The following is a 12618-nucleotide window of genomic DNA, read 5'->3' on the forward strand; positions in this document are numbered from 1 at the left end:
CTCTTCAGCGAGCTCAGAATGCCGCAGCTAGGCTGCTGATGGGGGCGCCGAGAAGGGCCTCAGCCAAACCATTGCTGAAAGCCCTGCATTGGCTCCCCATCCAGGAGCGGGTCTCTTTCAAATCCCTTTGTATTGCACATAAGACCCTGCAAGGCAAAGGCCCGCCAGCCCTGAGAGGAGTGATCCGATCTTACAAGTCGTTCAGGGCCCTTCGCTCGGATGGAGAAAATCTTGCCATTGTCCCACGAGTGAGGAAAGCGAGAACAGGAGGCCGACGGTTCTCACTGAATGTGTCAAACAAATGGAATGCCCTCCCTAGAGAACTCCGAATGGAATCAGATCATCTGAAATTTAGAAGGGCACTTAAAACCTTTCTGTTCCCTACTACCCTTTAATCTTTCTTTGCTTGAGTTCACCTGGTTCAGATTAGGATTAGCGCTGGGACGCTTTAGGGCAGCCATGCGCTCTACAAATCCAAATCAAATCAAATCAAATCATCAAATTTACTGTTTGGTAATAGTGGTTAATAACATTTTTTATTATATTTTACCACAGATTCAACTGCAGATCATTTCAAGATTTCAGCATGCCAACCAAAGAAAGACTGAGAAAGGCTGCAAAACGTCAAAGACAGCAGGACCATGAAAAAATGCAGCAGTCCTCTAACAAAAAGATTTGTCAAGTCACCAAGAAAGCACCGGGTAAGAGTACAAAAACATTCATAAGAAATATCTGTAGTAAAAAAAATATTACTACAGAAAATGTTTCAGTCCAGAAAAAGAGAAGCAATTTAAACGGAAAGGAAAGGCCAATGAAAAATGTTACTGCTAGAGCAAGAGATAACTCTCTGCATGATAGTAGAAGGAAACAACAGTTTAGGGACATTCGTGAACGAATGTTCCGCAACAGGATAATTGGCAAGTTGTTAAAAAATATTAAGAAAGGTCAACAGAAAGTGGTTTTTTATAAGAGAAAAAAAATAGTTGAGAAAGTTATTGATCAGGCATTTGAAATTAAACGTAAGTTATTTATTTTGATAATCAATAGAATTAGGAAGCTAAACAAGGCAATTTATGATTTCAAAAGAAATAGTAGATGGAAGAGAATAGTTAATCGTAGTAATTTTTGTGAAGTTTTTTCTGGAGAATGGATGCATAGTTCAAGTTGTGAGGCATTTTTTAATGAGGAGAGTTATTTCCAGGATAATGATTTGGTGCATGCAGTTGACACCAGTGGTCGAGCTTATGAAGTGAAAGATGGTTGTCCAGTTGAAAAAGAAAAACTTGTGACAACAGAGACAGAAGCGGTGTTAGGTAATGAGGTTTTAGGAAGACGTCCTAAGGGTCCTGTGTACACCTGGAAGTGTAGTAGTATTTGCAGTGTGCAACAGGATTCCATCAATTTGCTTTGTGATTTTGTACGGACATTTAATAAGAAAAGTTTGAAGCAGAAAATGAAGTTGTTGCAAGAATTAGATCCTTGCAGAGTGAGAGAAGTGACAGGTTTGCATGGTCATTCACTGGCTTGTCTTTCCAGGAGAGTATGCCAGAGTGTTTTTCATCATTTCAGGATGCTAGCAGTGCATCATAATAAAGTGAGGAAATTAGTTAGAATGTTGTATTATGCTAAGAGTCCAGCAATTATGCTTAAACAATTATGCGCTGCTCTTTTGCATGGTTCTGAAATAGATGTGAAGAATATATGTGAAGAAATTGAGTTTTGTTACTTTGGAAGTAAAGAGGAGAATGTTGAAATTGACCAAGAAGAAGAGGGTAATGTGGAAGATAGTGTACAGGTTTGCAGTACAGATAAGTTTCAGAGGGAAATTGCGACGTTTCAGGTGAAATCAAGTGAGAGGCCAAATTTCACTTGTGTGTGTTGTCGACGCACTTATTAAAAGAATCAGACTAAGTTAGTGGATTTATATGCAAAAAGTGAAAGGGAAAATAATAGTGAATGGAAGGATTTCACAACATACTTGATGGTAGAAAATTGTTTTGATTTGGGATTGGATCAACGTGTGTGTACTTATTGTTGTAACAAATTAAATCAAAACCAGATGCCTGCTAGAGCAGTTCATAATAATCTGGAATTGGTTGAGATTCCTTCTGAATTGAAGGATTTAAATACTTATGAATCTATTTTGATTCAAAGTATCCATCCCTTTCAGGCTATTGTATTACAATTGGAGTAGAAAAAGTGGAAGAGGAACCTCTGGTTATCTTAGTTAATGGGGTTCCGACAAAGAATAAGAAAATATGGCAAGATTTAGTGGATGTTAGGAAAGTCAAAAAGGCAACATTGTATTTGAAAAAAAATAATAAATACTATAAGAATGTATATGTTGCAGAAGAGGAAGTAAGTGAGGAAGAGGATAGCAATTTGTGTGCTGGTCAAATTGAGAAAGTAGAACCCTCTACTAGTGAAGAAATATATGAACATTATAGTGTTCATCCTTTGCATTCCAAGGAAGTCATGGGGAATGCTATTGAGTTGTTTCAAATGAAACAAGCCAAAGGGAGTCCCATTAGTGTTTGGGAGGAAAGTTTGGAAGCTCGGTGTTTCCCACAGCTTTTTCCAACAGGTCAGGGAGGAAGATATGATGAGCGACCTCATCAAATTCCTGCTTCTGAATACCGGACTTTGCGATTGTATGCAGGAGATGCTAGGTTTTGACAATGTATTCCCTATTTGTTTCATCTCCTGTTTGAAAGCGATCTGTCTGGACTGTCATATGCAGTGAACCACATCTTGAAAAGTGGTATACACATGCAAAACATCTCGGCAAGTGACTTTATGGATAAAGTCAATGTGCAAGACAGTATTTTGGATTGTCACCTGATTAATCTCATGGCGTGTCAGCGTGGTACTAATGAGTACTGGTACCGTCGTCATGGTGATTTAAAATGTATGCTGAGGAACTTAGGAACTCCCACATGGTTCCTCACTCTGAGCTGTGCCGAGTATGGCTGGGAAGACTTACTTGAATTTCTACGAGAGGCAAATGGAAACATCGAAAACATCGAATTCAAGACACCCGGAGAACTGTGCTCTTTGGATCCTGTCAATGTATGCAGGTACTTCAATCATAGATTTGAAGCTATGATGTCTTTCATCATGAATAAGAAGAATCCACCTCTTGGAGAGGTGTTGGATTTCTTCTGGAGAAAGGAGTACCAAGCAAGAGGTGCTCCTCATATACATATGCTGCTGTGGATCAAGGATGCACCTAAATTTGGAACGGATCCAGAAGACTCAGTGATGAGTTTCATACACCAGTATTCTACGTGTGCTGTTCCAAACGCAAAGGAGAAGAAAAGCCTAAGAGAAAAAGTTCTACGTTTCCAAAGCCATCGATGTGGAAAGTACTGTCGTCGTAAATTCCGAAACAAGGACAAGTTCTACACCAAATGTCGTTTCGGCTTTCCACGACCGGTGATTTGTAAAGGAAGAGTAAACAGTTTGATGTCTTCGCTGCGACATAATGTGATGAAGAAATCACCTAAAAACACATACAATTTGAAGAGGAACGAAGAGTCCAAGTACATCAACGACTACAACCCGGTGATTTTGTCCATGTGGAATGCTAACATGGATATACAGTTTGTGGCTGATAACTGTATGGCTGTGGCTCGGTATGTGACATCTTACATCACCAAAAAAGAGAAGACAGAATTGAAGGATATGTGGGAGGACATTTCCCATGAAAAGAGCCTCAGTAAGAAGTTGAACAGTTTCAGTCTGAAGATGTTGTCGCATCGAGAAATCGGAGCTTACGAATGTTCTGACCGGTTGTCTTCAGCAAGTCTCTATGCCAAATCTAGGAGTATCGTTTGGGCGAGTCTTGGTCTTGCTGCAACGCGTAATCGAGTTCTGAAACCTGTGCGGGAAATTGAGTATTTGGCGGAAAAGGAGCCAAACAGTACCGACATTTTGAAGACCAACATGTTGGATACATATTATCCAAATCGAAGCAGTCACCTCGAGAATGTTTGTCTGTATGAGGTTCTTCAAAATTACATATTCAAGAGGAACATCAAAGAAGATACTGAGAAAGGAGTGTATGCTGTAATTGGAAGTGAGGGATGTCTGGTCAAGCAAAGAAAATGGCACTTGGTAAACCATCGAAAATTGAGTGGCGAATCTCCTGAAAAAAAGGAGTTTTTCTATTTAGCACTTTTGCAACTTTTCAAGCCTTGGCGTGCAGAAGAGGAACTGCTTGGAAATTTCCTCTGTTACGAAGACTCTTTCACTGCCGCCAAGGAGACCATAGAATGTCCTGCTTTTCCCAAATATGTCGAAATGTTGAATGCGGAAATCGAGCAGGAAGCAACGATTGCAGCCGAGATTGCCAGAGACAGTTCTCAGGACAGTCAGAGTTCTGCTTCATTGAGTCAGGATTTACTAGGAGGACCTGTTATCGAAAATGAAGCTGCCACTGCTATGAATGAAGTGGAAAGAGCCATGGCACATGCTCAGAAGGATGTGGTTAACTTAGGAGAGTTGGAAAGACAACTCAACGTTGAGCAGGAAAATATATGACGAAGTTACCATGCAAATTGATCATGGATTAAGTCATGAGAAGAAAGAGTGCTCATGTATGTCGTTGAAGCCTGTCCGACTGTACGTGAGTGGAGAAGCGGGAACTGGAAAAAGTTTCCTTATTAAAGCAATTTCATGTTATTTGCAGGAAAGGACTGAGTCATCGCTGTCTTGTGTTGTCACCGCTCTAACTGGACTGGCAGCACATAACATTAAAGGGATTACTTTACATCGTTTACTGATGCTGCCAGTGGAGCATGACAACAAATTACAATATCACAAGCTATCTGGAGATGCTTGTTGTGAAGTTTCAATAATCTTGAGGAAAATGAAACTTCTTATCATTGACGAAGTAAGCATGGTTTCCAATGTCATGCTTGCCTTTGTGCATTTGAGAATGCAAGAAGTTCTCAAAACAGAGTATGATGTGTTATTTGGTGGCAAACACATCATTGTTTTCGGAGATCTTCTGCAGCTGACACCAGTGAAAGGACAACCTGTGTTCAAAATGTCACGCATGAAGATACCAGGAAGTGCCTAGGAAGCATTGGAAACATTAATATATGGTTAAACTTCAATTATGCTGAACTGCATGAAAATATGCGTCAGGCGAAGGATGAAGTTTACAAGAATATTCTACAAGATGTTAGAATTGGAAAAGTGACTGAGCATGGGAAAGAAGCTTTACATGCACGATTACTGTCAAATTTATATCCAGAACAAGACGTTGTGCCTGTGAATATTTTTCAGAAAATTACTGAAAAAAAATCTGCAATATGTTTGATGCCAACTCTTGCAGAATGTGCCAAATTCAACAACAAAATGTTGCATTTAGAAAAGCAAGAGATTGTGAAACTGGAAGCTATTGACAGAGTAGAGCATATGGGATCAACAATTATTTTGTCTGAGAATTTGAAAACAAAATTGGATTCATTAGAGAAGACTATATCTAAAACTGCAGGTTTTGAAAAGACTCTGAATGTGTGCTTGAACTGCCGTATAATTTTAAGAAGGAATTTATATGTTGAAAGAGGTCTGGTAAATGGATCAATGGGTAATGTTGTTGATTTTGTGAAATACAGAAATAGAGATGGAATTGAATTTTTAAAAATTTAATTTGATGGCATTGAGGAAGTACAGCTAATTGGTCGTTGCTCTGCTAGATTTTTGCTTGTAAAAGACTTATATGTTCGCCGTAAGCAGTTTCCTGTTTGCTTGGCATATGCGGTGACAATCCATAAATCGCAAGGTTTAAGTGTAGACAGTGCATTGGTGAATATTGGCAGTTCTGTGTTCAAGGAGGGTATGGCATATGTGGCATTGTCACGAGTTAGAACTTTATCGGGATTGTACTTGATTGAGTGTGATGTCACAAACATTTGTGCGGATCTAGATTGTGTTAAGGAATACAATAGGTTGAGAAGAGAGTATGCGCCACATTTGCCTCAATATCCTTTGTTTGAGAAACGTGTGGTAGGCCGGAAACGAAGAAATGTGACCAATACTAGGGAGGTTGCAGCAAAAAGACGAAAAGTCGATGAACCTGAAATTATAAGCAGAAACAAAAAGGATTCTGTTGAAGATGTTGTTGGTTTTCAATTTGAAAACAGTTCTGGTGTCAACTGCTATGCTAATGTAGTGGTTAATGTTTTGTTTTCCCTAGAAAATGTAAAAGAAGAGATTGTGGTCAATTCTGATCAAAGATTTTGCAGTTTGTTAAATTCTGTGTTAGAGAAATGTAGCACAGATAGAACAAAAATAGAAAGTGTGTCTGAAATTCGAAATCTGTTAGACAGATGTTCAGGCCAAACACAATTCTCTCAAAATATTCAGCAAGATTGTCAGGAGTTTTTAATGTATATACTTGATGTATTGCATGCTGAAGGTGTAGATGTAGATCACCTGTTTGGGCTTTCTTACCAATGGCAGCATGACTGCGAGAACTGTAGGGTATCAAGTACTACTAGTGTAGACTCAGAAAGATTTATATATTTAACTTTGTCAGACAGTAAATCAGTCTCTTTTAATAAGCTAGTAAAAGCAGCTGATCACAACATGGAGTGTAGCCAATGTAAATCTGAAATGATGTCAACTTTATTTATACGAACATATGGCCAGTATGTCATTTTAATGTTCCAACGATGTAGGCCTGATGGAACAAAATGTACAACTTTAATTAAAAATGTTGTAGCTTCACAGTTGTCAATATCAGGAAGGACTTTTGTAACTGCAGCAATTATATATCATGACGGTCCTTCAATAACATCAGGACATTACACAGCTTATTTAAAGTCTAGAAATGGCTGGTCATTCTGCAACGATTCTGTTTTAATTTTCAAAAAAATATTGCCGTATGACCTTAAAAATTCTTACCTGGTGTTTTTAAAACCAAAATTTTAGGGAAAGAATCTCGGGATGTGCTCTGAGGAATTTCAAGAAGTTCTAATGGCTCCTACACGATTTGGCCTTGAGGATAAGTGTAGTACAGAGACATAACTTCTTACCATAACACTGGACGTCATGGAAAAATAACTGCACTTTGAATGAGTTCAGAAAAACTGTTTCTTTTTATAAGCAAATTGAAGCAGCCAATCAAAACATGGAGTAGAGGGAATGTAAGTCTGCAATGCTGTCTACTGTTTTATATTGCTTTGTGATTAAAAGTGATGTAGAGAATTAAATAATTGTAGTAGTCATAGAGGTAGTGTAAGTCTGCTTCATAGTAAGCAGTATCAGTGACATAGGAAATGTAGAACATGAGCGAGGAAGAAGGGGAAGATATTACTAGTCCAGGATTGTGAAAATGATCTTCAACATTTTAATTCTGAAAGTTGCGAAAATGCAAAATGACGGGATTGGCTTACAAGAAATCCAAGAGTTATAAATGGCTCTGACATGATTTGGCCTTGTGAAAACGTGTGGTAGAGAGCGAGAAATCATTTATTGTATGTAACATGTTTTCCAAAACGATGGAGGTTTTCTTTCAGAAAGTGGCGGGCTGAAAGTAATAACAGCATAACAGAGTGTAAGCTGTTCATAGGACATCCTTCGACGTCATGGAAAGTAAGTTAACTTTAAGGAGTTCTGAATTCTGATTTGTTATGTTGTATGGGTTTTTTAAACACAATCATTTTGATTGTGTTTTTTTTTCCCCGCTGTTATATGATGAATACCTTCAAGTCACTGTTTTTAGTGAAATTTGATACATTCTGAGAACAGCAAAAATAAACCATTTAACATGTATAATTAATTCTGTACTGTTTGCATTTATGATGTACATTTAGAACTGTGTAGGAGGCATGGAGAAGGAGAGGCTTCTGTAAGTGTCAAAGTTGTTGCATACAGTGCTCACATTCTACGTAGTCTTTCATATGATAGACTACATTCCCACAATGAGATACTTAAGCAAAGGAAACACAGGTAATATGATTGTGGAATGAGCAAAAAAAATTGCACGTTTTTCAATTATATTACCTGTGTTTCCAAACATTACACATCACATTGTGTAGATGAGGTTTTGGCCTGCTCCAGGAGACAGAGGAGGTCTGACATTTGTTCAAGAGTGCAGTGGACATGACTCACTTCGTTGGTAGGCCTGCACATGTATTATCTCCTCTGTATTCTTCAACAAACCTAAATTTCATCTGCAACCCTGAGTAGGACTTACCTGAAACAAATCTGTGGATAGGTTACACCTTATCGGCATCTTGAAACAATCATTTAAAATGTTAGGGTCAGATTTATGATGGCCGTGCGCCTCTTTTGCTCCGCTGTGGGTCACGTATGTGTAAAAGATGCACCATGTTGCAAGATAGGTTTCAGTTCATCTCCAGCAAGATACCATGAGTTTGAAATGTATATAATTAGCACTGTGTAGGGGGCATGCAGAAGCTGAAGCTTTTGTAAGTGTCAAAGTTGTTGCATGCAGTGTGCATTTCTGGGTACTGTTTCATATGCTGGACTACATCTGCACTATGAGATACCTAAGCAAAGGCAACACAGGTGATGTGATTGTGAAATGAGGAAAAGAAACTCCACATTTTTCAATTACATCACCTGTGTTTCCTAAGTTTACGAATGACATTGTGCAGATGAAGTTTATGTCTGTCCACAGACACAGAAGAAGTCTGGCCTTTGTTCAAGAGTGAAGTGGACATGACTAAGTTCATTGGTAGGCTTTCACATGTATTATGTCCTCTGTTCTCTTCAACAACTCGAAAGTTCATTTGGAACCCTGAGTAGGCCTCACCTCAAACAAACCTCTGGATAGGACACATCTTATTGGCATCCTGAAACAGTCATTTAAAATGTTAGTGTCTTGCGACACTTTTGTGAGACAACAGCAGTGCAAAAGATGCACCATGTTTTAAGATAGGCCTCACTTCATCTGCATCAAGATATAGTATGTTTAAAATGTATATCTTTAGGACTGTGTAGGGGGCCTGGAGAAGCAGAATCTTCTGTAAGTGTCAAAGTTGTTGAAAAACTGTTTGTCCTTCAATCTTTTCCCTTGTCTTTTCTAATTTTTAAATACATGTTTTAATATTTTTCAAATGTTTGTTCTCTCTTTCACAGATTGAAAGTATAAAAACAAAAAGTGAGTAAGTTAACGACAATTATAAGGTAAATGTTTTGTACTCTTTTCGTTACATTTCTATCACATTCACCTACTAGTAGTTCCACAGCTTCATTTCTTTAACCCTCAGTTTCCTGCCTTTGCTACTTCCCTCATTCCTTTCTCTATTACCTACTTACTCTACTCCTTCCACTCCTTTTCTCAGTCCCTCTCTTCTCATAGTTCCTCACTCTTGTTCACTCACTCCGTCTCTATTACTCTTAGTGTCTTTGACTGATCACTCTTTCACTACTTGTTCATTATGCTTTTTCTGTGTAGTTGAAGCACACTAAGGGGCATATTATGAACACAGCCAATAAAATTATTGCTGTTTTTATTGGCAGAAAACCGCTGCTAAAGTGGTTTTAGCAGCAGTTTTCCGCCGCAAAAGCGGCTTTAGCGACACATTTCTGCCGATAAAAGCTGCAAAACTTTTATTGCCTATGTTGATGATATGGCTCTATGTTATTTACATTTCTTTGCTGTTTCAATTAATCTTTTTCTGTTATTTTTTCTTTTCTGTTTTCTGTTTTTTCTCTCTGTTATTCCACATGTTTTAATCTTATTTTGAACATTCACTCACATTCTCCAAGAAACTCTTCTTTGTTATTGTTCTACTCTCTTTTTTTTCTTTCACTTCCTTATCTATTTTGTTTTTCACAATTATACCCTCTTCCATCTTTTCTTCGGTAAATAGATCTATTAAACAGTATCTCTGGTTTACTCCCTATAGCTGTCTTTCTTTTAACATTACTCTCTGTTTACTTCCCTTATACTTACTCTTCTTTTTTTTTTTTTAAATTTTTTTGGTTCGCTCCCGGTTCGCGAACCGGGAAGCGAACGGGGAAGCGAACCAAAAGAAATAGAGCTTGCCAGAGTGCTAAACATTCTAGCAATTTTTTTTGAAAGGGGAGGTAGTTCTGAAAAGAACTTTTTTTTAATGTTTTTGTTGTTTTATATTTTTTTTATTTTTCTGAACATTTTTTGTTTTTTTTGTATTTTTTGAACAGTTTTATGTTTTTTTTGTTTTTGATGGAGGGGAAACAACAAAAAACAGGCATTGAAAAGGGCTCAACAGGAGCAAAAAAAAAAATTACTGTCTGGGGCGTTTAGGGCAATTGTGATTTTCATAAGCTTGGTTGATTAAGGTAATGCTCATGTTACCACATGACAGCAATGCACCACAATACAAACAAGTAAACTTCATATGAACAAAGTTCTCCTGAATGTTTGGCACGGTTTCCCGTGCCTCTGCTCCTGTCAAAGATATCTGTGATGTTGACCTGGCCACAGGAGTTGTTGTTGGGTTGTCCTGCAGGTCACGCATCTCTGCCCGGCTGTAGTTCAATGGATGCCACCTGCTCATGTGACGATGCATGGTGTAGTTACCGAAGCTATACTTTTTATCAGTGCCTCTAGATAACTGATCTTTACATATGAGGCAGGTGACATACCTAGCATTAACTTTCTTTTGCCCTTCAGGGAGTGAAAAAAACTGCCAAATAAAACTGGTTTTCCGATGAGAAACCCGGGGCACCTCTTCTAAGAACTGTGGTCCTTCTGTCTCCTCTTCCTCTAGTTCATCCTCTTCCTCCTCTGTGTTGCTGATGAACTGGGGAGGTGGTCCTCTCTTCCCATGAGGAGGTGGAGGTGGTGGTGGGGGTCCACCAGCTGAAGCAACTAATGAAGCCATTGCTGAAATAGCAAAAAAGGGCTTCCTCTCACAAAGATGAAAGTCAGAGTGAGGAAAGAAGGAGTGGTTTTCATCATTTGGGAAAAACAATAGTTCTAAACCAATGAAAAGTGTTATTTTTAGGTCACCTGACCTAGCCTTACATCATTATGAAACCCAAAGTGAAATGAACCAATGAAAAGTTTTATTAACAAGTCACATGACCTGTTACGCTTATGTTACGCGCTGCGGAACGCGCCCCGGATCGCTTCCGGGTCGCTGCGCTTCGCGCCTCGGTTCGCGCTCCGGAGCACTTCCGGGTGCGCTAACGCGGCGCGTCATAAGACGCATTACGCGACAACGTGATACGTCGCGCTTCCGCGACGCGTCACGGTGTTGATTTCTAACGCGGCAGTTGCGCAAACGGAACGTTTACCGGTTCGCGGACTGGGTCGCGGCATCAAATTGAGCTAACGGGAAGCTTCCCGGTTCGCGAACCGGGAGCGAACAAAAAAAAATATTAAATTTTTTTTTTATTAATAAACATATAAAATATATTTTTGGATTTAAAGAAGAATACATTTTACAGCTACAGATATTAGCTTTTAAAAAACCAATGAAATTCACTGAAAAAACCATAGGTTATAGACCATATATAGTTAGGAATTAGCATTTACAAAACCTTGAAAATTCACTGAAAAAACCATAGGTTATAGACCATATATAGTTAGGAATTAGCATTTAAAAAACCTTATTTTACTCACACAAAACCATTGAAATTCCATATATAGTTAGTTGTACTAACTATATATCGCGCACCCGCAATCCACTGCTGATCATGTCACATATTACATCATTCATGACATGGTCAGTGACATCACTGATGACATCACTGATGACATCTCAAATGACATCACTGATGACATCACTGATGACATCTCAAATGACATCACTGATGACATCACTGATGACATCACAGATGCCATCTCAAATGACATCACTAATGACATCACTGATGACATCACTGATGACATCACTGATGACATCTCAAATGACATCTCAAATGACATCACTGATGACATCTCATTTGACATTACTGATCACATCACTGATGACATCATTCATGTGATATTATGATGAACCTCTTCAGACTCTTATATAACCTTAGATACACTCAGTGTAAACATACACTCACAGACTGTCACTCATCCATGGAGTTACTCAGACACCTAGTCAGTCATGCAAAGAATCAATCACACCTCCATTTCCTCAACTATACAGTTATACACACCTTACTTATTCAAACATATACTAAAACATATTTACTCACTTATACAATCCTGGATACAAGTTCACAATGATCTATACAGCCACTCACACATTCACTGGCTCTTATGCACAGTTATTTATATATGTCAACTCTCACATGTACTGTATTTTACATATGTACTTACTTTGACATGTAGCACTGAGATATCCATTCACTCACCAATACACTCATGCACACAGTCAACCGCCCATACAGCTGTTTCCACATGCACTTTTGAACCCATACATCTAGTGAATCAACTGCTCACACATCTATGCACAGAGTCATACACCTCCCAGCCACCCACACACACACACTCAGTCTCCCATACAAATGCTTGGGCAACCAATCAATAACCCATATAGTTACTCATATAGCTACTGATCAACACATGCAGCAGTTTACAGAACAACAGACATAATGATGCACAAATTAAGACAGTTTAGTCACTAACCCATGCACTCAGTGAGACACATTTAA

The sequence above is a fragment of the Lissotriton helveticus genome, chromosome 10 (assembly GCF_964261635.1).
Source record: "Lissotriton helveticus chromosome 10, aLisHel1.1, whole genome shotgun sequence".
In the NCBI taxonomy this organism is placed as follows: Eukaryota; Metazoa; Chordata; class Amphibia; order Caudata; family Salamandridae; genus Lissotriton; species Lissotriton helveticus.